General features: G+C 46.8%; 1 pseudogene; it reads right to left on the bottom strand.

Annotated features, from left to right (window-relative positions):
- Positions 1 to 2,737: 2,737 nt before the first annotated feature.
- LOC109287205 lies at positions 2,738 to 6,049 on the bottom strand (annotated as a pseudogene).
- Positions 6,050 to 6,443: the final 394 nt, after the last annotated feature.

The raw sequence follows: 6,443 nt of genomic DNA, 5'->3' as shown, positions 1-6,443 counted from the left end.
GAACTCTTGGTTCCAAAATTATAGTTTTTATTAGACCAACTGGAAAATGGCAAGAAAATTGTCCTTTTCTACAGGCTGTCGGGATCAAAGTCCCTTCGTCAGGCTCTGGGAAAAGTGCAGATGGTACAAGATGGGGAAAAGTCCCCATAAGTTGGAAATAAACTTCATTTTTGCACAGAAGGAGCTGAAGATGGAGGGCTGTCCCTCTGGGTACATCAGAGTGTCATTGTGAGCTGGGCTGAGCAGCTCTTTGATGTGTTGATCAGGTAGAATTCCTTCCCTGGAGGTGTCAGATGGCAGGCCTTATACTGTTCCACCACCTCTTTATAAAGGTTAATGCTTTTACTAGAGAAGCCAGCTCATGTTGTCAGAGATGGGTTTTACTCACACAGATCAGATTTTACTTTGACGATGATCAGGTCTAGAGTTTTGGTTTCTCACCTTCATCTTTAGCAAATTGTGGTTGAAACTGCATTTACATTAATCAAAAATGCATGAGTGGGGTGAAAGTCACCTATGATTTTTTTTCTACTCATTGATAAATTAAAGCTAACTTTGCTGCATTTCTATCACTATTAGGAGGAAAAGGAATAGGTAAGACCCATGTTGATTTCTGTCAGACACATGCCTCGACAAGGCCCGTTTTAGCATTTTATCATTAAAACTTGCTGGTTTCAGCATACTCTCATTTATGAGATCACTAACCGTAGATCAGATAGAGTCCTCAATACAGTAATTAGATAATAAGGTTTTGCAACCACATCCAATTCCAAACTGAAACTTTTGGGTATGCTATTTTGCATTATGTTCCATCTCACTTTGACACGTGGCTGTCACATGACTTGCCTGGCTGCTGGGCGAGAAGAGAAAGGTGAATGTACAAAGGAGAGAGAGAAGATGTTCACAAAAGAGAAAAATGATTAATGCAAAAACAGAACAAACACTCAAAGATGAAAAGAAAATAACTACTAAGAGAACCAAGAGAAGTCTAGTATCAGTATCAGTGTTCTTATTCAAAAATAGAAAGCCTGCATTTAACAATTAAAATAGGTTTACACAACTCTAATGCAGTAGCAAAGTAAAGTCCAGAGATGACAATCACTCCATAGCCCCACTTTCCAGAAACCCGAGGAGGATTTTTAGTTTCTGCCACTGCCCCACCACCTCAAAGTATTAGTTATCAGAGGGGAGCGAGAGAAAGCCAGTTGATAAGTTCTGAGTTCACAGCACCACTCTGGACGCTCCTGGGTTGAACTACAGTTATTTATTGTTATAAATCTCTGGAATCGTATCCAGGGTGGATCTTAACAACTGCCTTCAGTACATGTATGCAGAACTTATACTTGCTCTGCCTCTGACTTGACCCAGTCCAGTCCTGTGGAGGGAGACAAACCAAGAAATGCCTCTGGCTTCTCATGGCAGAGAACATGCAGTCCCCAGTGCTGCAAAACTGCCACAAGCAAACTGAACCCTCCAGTGCAGAACATGAGGGCTTTGGCCTTAAAGGGACAGTGCAAGTGTAGCCTCCTGTGCCTCTCCCCCAAGCATCACGTGTCTGGGTTCTTTGCAAACCTCGCCATGGCTTCTTGGGTGGCATGGCCAGGTTATGGGTAGCAACCTTGAGTCAGCCTCCCAAGGGTCTCTCCTTCCATGTCTTTGATAATAAGTAGGTTCCTATTGGGAGGACGATGTCTGGTCCTGCTTCCCCTGGTACTTCCTAACGGTCGTTTCTTCTCAGGGCTCCACCTCCCCTACACCCCGCCTAACACCAACCGTGGTGTTGTCCATCGGGGCCAATGCTCAGGCCCTCCCCCATGCTCGGTTCCTTAGAGGCTGCGGTCATCAGCTATTGTTGATACTCGTCCCAAGCACTCCCCAAAGCCCCCCTTCTGCTCTTGGCTTACGTGGAGCTGGACTCTCCCCAGGCTCCAGCCCCCCTTGACGCGTCGTCTGCTCCCCGAGTTTGGTACCTGTTGCCTGTCATCTGGGTCAAGGTCCTGCTGTATTCACCGGTGTCCCAGTCACTGGAGCTGTCGCCCTTAGCCCATGCTGGCTCCATAAGCAAGTCCTTGGGCCCTCACTGGCCCAGTGTTCTCTTGATGCTCTCCTCCCAAGGGATCCACCACGCTTCCTTCCCAGTGTCGTCTGGGTTCTCTGGCCTCTCCAGGCTGGCCACGGATGCTCTTTGCAGTGCCCCCCAGCTTCCTTCCGGCAGGACCTTTTCTCCTGGTGCCAGGTACCCACCCAGCCAATCACCCTCGGCATGCTTTCATAAAGCGTGCCCAAGCCAACGGGAGAGCTGTTCCCAGCTCCTCCCAGCTCCACTACAGGTTTTTCCTTTGATCTTCATCCACAGCAGCTCCAGCTGCCATGGTTTCACATTCGCCATGATCAGCTGCTGGTGCAGCGTCCCACCGCCTCTCCCCACACTCTGGTACATTTTCACCACAGCAAGGAAGACACAATAAGACACAACACCCCTACCCCCTAGATGTAATAGTCAGCCAACCACTTGGGAGGATTCATCTTCCGCTGTGGTCTTCCCATAGAGCCGGACTCAGTGAGGGGTTCAGCAGATGATGGCCCTGTCAGCCTATCTGGAGACTCAACAGTGATGCTTCCTTCTGACAGCGATGGAAAAGGGTTTGCACTGGTGGAAACAGTTAGGCACTTCCCCAATGAATCCATGTCTGTCAGTAGTGGATTGGTGCTTGGAGATTGCTCAGGTGTAGGGTTATCAGTAGTCCAACTCCTTTTCTTTCCTAAACTGCATGTCTCTCACAAGGTCTGGGTTAACATGGTCAAGGCATATCTTGAGATGACAACCAATAAGAAGCTCTGATGGGCTGGACCCTGTCGTAGGGCAAGGAATTACATGTTGAGCAAACAGAAAGCTGGCCAGTCTGGTAGGCCAGTCTCCTACAACAATCCTTGTCAGTGCATCTTTTGTAGTCTGCACCATTTGCTCAGCTTGCCCACTGGCCTGTAGCCTGGGAGGTGCAATGATAACAGTTTGAATGAGGTTGCATCTGGCAAAATCTTGGAACTCTGCTGAGGTGAATGTGCTGCCATTATCAGAAATGATAGTGTCAGGCACCCCATGGGTTGCAAACAGCTGAGGGAGAGCTGTTATAGTGGCAGTTGATGCAAGAGTTAAGACAGTAATCTCTTCAAGCCATTTTAAGTACAAGTCAACAACAAGTAACAACAACAAGTTCTTACCTTGAAAAGGGCCAGCAAAATCAACGTGGATGCGTGCCCAGGGTTCCTTTGTCATTTCCCAAGGGAAAACTGGTGTCTTAGGTGGATTATGACAGGTTGCTCGACAAATGCTGCACTCCCTCACAACACTATATATGTTATTGTCCATACCTGGCCACCATACATAACTTCTAGCCAGTGCTTTCATCCTCACAGTGCCTGGGTGTGCTGCGTGCAGCATTATCAGTATGATTTGGCATCCTGCTTCTGGAATTACAACGCAATTTCCCCACAAGAGGCAACTCTTGTTAGTAGACAGCTCATGCTGATGTGATGAAAGTGGCCTGAATTCCTCAGCCAATTTGTCTGCAGGTCTGCCCCTTCACACCCAGTTGAGGATATGGGCACATACAGGGTCTTTAGCAGCCATCCTTGCTATCTGATCAGCTTGAAGAGGGGCTTCTGGCATGGATTCCAGCATGAGAACTTCCTCTGGCAGAGGAGTAGCACAATCAGGTATTTGTAGTGGTAGGCGGCTCAATGCATCAGCATTTGCAATCGTTTTCCCAGGTTTGTACACGAGTGTAGTTATATGCATTTAGCATGATGCTCCAGTGTTGCATACAGGGAAACAAAATAGGAGGAGTTGGTTTGTCCATAGTAAAAATTCAAAGAAGGGGTTTGTGGTCCGTTCAGATTTCAAATTTGCAGCCATAAACATATATGTGAAATTTTTTTAACTCCTGCAGTGATTGCCAATGCTTCTTTATCAATCTGTGCATAGTTCCTCTCAGTTGAAGTCATTGTTCTTGATTAAAAAGCAAGGGGTGTGTCCGTGCCATAAGGCAATGTGTGACTGAGGACAGCGCCAACACCAAACGGCGAGACATCACAAGAGATGGACAGTGGCTTCTGTTCATCATAGTAAATGATTATTGTTTGGGCCTCAGCAGCCTTGTTATCCACTATCCACCACTATGTTGCTGACAAGGACAGAGTCTGATGTCAGCAACTTCTTGACATCCTGGAAGGCTTCGTTGTGCTGGCAAGTCCACTTCCACTGAGCTCCTTTACCCAGTAAGCGATGAAGAGGCCCTGCTGTGGTGGCTTCTTCTTTCAAGAAGATGTGATAAGAAATGAGCATTCCTAAGAATGCTTCAAGATCCTGTCTGCATTTTGGTATAGGGGCATCACGTATTGCTTTTACCTCGTCTTCAGCTGGGTGAATGCCAGAAGCACCAATCTGATATCCCAGAAAGTTGCTACTGAAAACTCCCAGTTGGCATTTCTCTCTTTTTACTCTGATACCTGCTTTACTGAATCTCTGTAAAACTTCTCCGAGTCTCTCAGCGAGTTTTTTTCTAGAGGGCCCCATGATCAACACATCAAAGTATGGAACAACCCCACGAATTCCTGCTAGCATTTTCTCCATGAACCGCTGGAAAATCCCTGGTGCTGCAGAAATTCCAAACTGGAGGCACTTGACACGGGATGCTCCCCGGTGTGTAATTCTTGTTTGGGCATCAGCAGCTTTGTCATCCACTATCAATTGCTGATAGGTTTGAGCGAGGTCAAGTTTGGCAAAAACCTTCCCTCCTGCAAGAACAGACGGTATCTGGCTAATGGTAGGCATGGGGTGCAGGTCCTGCTTAAGTGCTTTATTAACAGTGCACTTGTAATCCTCACAGATGTGAACACTGCTGTTAGGGTTTAAAACAGGAAAAAAAAAATGGTGTGGCCCAGCTTGTATGCATGATTGGCTTGAGGACCCCTTGCATGATAAGCCGATCTAATTCTGCATCAGTTTCTGGCCGCAACGTGAAAGGTATGTGTCAAGCCTTCATAAAGACAGGGGCTATCGCAGGATCCATGTGGAACATCACAGGTGGACCAGAGAAAGTTTCTAATTCCTCAGAGAATACCTGGGGAAACTCCCTTGCAAGCCTTTGAAGACTTTCTGTGCAGACACTGTGTACTCCTTGAATACTGATTCCCAATGGTGAGAACCAGTTTCTCCCCAGAAAGCTTTAGTGACAATGAAGGGAAGACACTGTCTAACAGATCCATACTGGACATCAACACTGCAGCCACCCAAAGTTTCCACAGTCTGTCCATTGTAGTCACACAGGCAACACTCAGGTTTCAATAATTTGGGGAGAGGATGCCAAAAACAACTGGAAGAATGTGTTTTCATCTATGAGGGATACTCCCAAACCCGAGTCCACTTCCATTTCGCACTTCTTTCCATTTAATACTCCAGCTGCAATCATCTCAGAACCTCGAGTTTCAACAGCACCAATGTTTTGAATCAAATATAGTTGATTCACGTTCTGGGGAGGAGGACTCTAACCTGTGAGTGGTTTGGGAGCAAATACATTTGCTACAGTCTTTTTGTCTCCCAGAACCGGCCTTCGAGGTGCAAAACCTCTCTATGTGGCCCTTGTTCTTGCATGCGCGACACTCCACATTCCTAAACCTGCGCTCCCTTCGTCTGTGTTGGCCACCACAACTCAAACATGTCTGTGGATTAATTGGCTTACATGGCGCTGTTCGGTGAGGGTTTAATCCGCTGAATTTGCTGGTGATGATCTGATTCTTGATCTTTTTGGAGTAAGTGGACATTGCTGGAGAACGCCTGGCAAATTTTTCTCATGTTATGGGATGCTGCTTCAGCTGCCAAGACTTTTTCTTGTGCGGTAGCCAAGGTCAAATTTGGTTCAGAGAGCAGGTGACGTTGGATTGCTTCACCTTGAACCCCAGAGACAAGATGGTCACGAAGCAGGCCATCCAGATCACCGAACTCACCAAATGCTGCAAGGCAACAGAGCTCAGCCAGGTCTGCCTTCATTGGCCTTTTGGTCCCATTTAAAAAAATGAAATCTAAGCAGGGTAACATATGGCCTTGGGCAAAAATATGCCTTTAGCCGGGCAATTAGTTCAGCGTAAGACTTAGTGTTTGGTAAGGCAGGTGCTGTGAGGGAACAGACAATGGCAAATATTTTGGCACCACAGACTGTCAGGAGGATTGGGCGCTTCTGTTCTGGATTTACCACTTTGTTGGCTTCCAGGTAATAGGACAGCCTTTCCACATAAGTCCCAAGAAGCCAGCTGGCCCGCATCACATTCTTCTGTATGCCCCAATATAGCCATTTTAACTAACCCCAGCCGTAATAGAGAGGAAACATGAAGAAGAAAAAAAACGTCCCCCGATCACAAAACACAGCCTGGTCTCAGAGTGGTGT

The sequence above is a fragment of the Gavialis gangeticus genome, unplaced genomic scaffold (assembly GCF_001723915.1).
Source record: "Gavialis gangeticus isolate Ggan-Ray unplaced genomic scaffold, GavGan_comp1, whole genome shotgun sequence".
In the NCBI taxonomy this organism is placed as follows: domain Eukaryota; kingdom Metazoa; phylum Chordata; order Crocodylia; family Gavialidae; genus Gavialis; species Gavialis gangeticus.
Note: the sequence above shows the minus strand (reverse complement) of the source record. Positions and strands in the feature narration are given on the sequence as shown.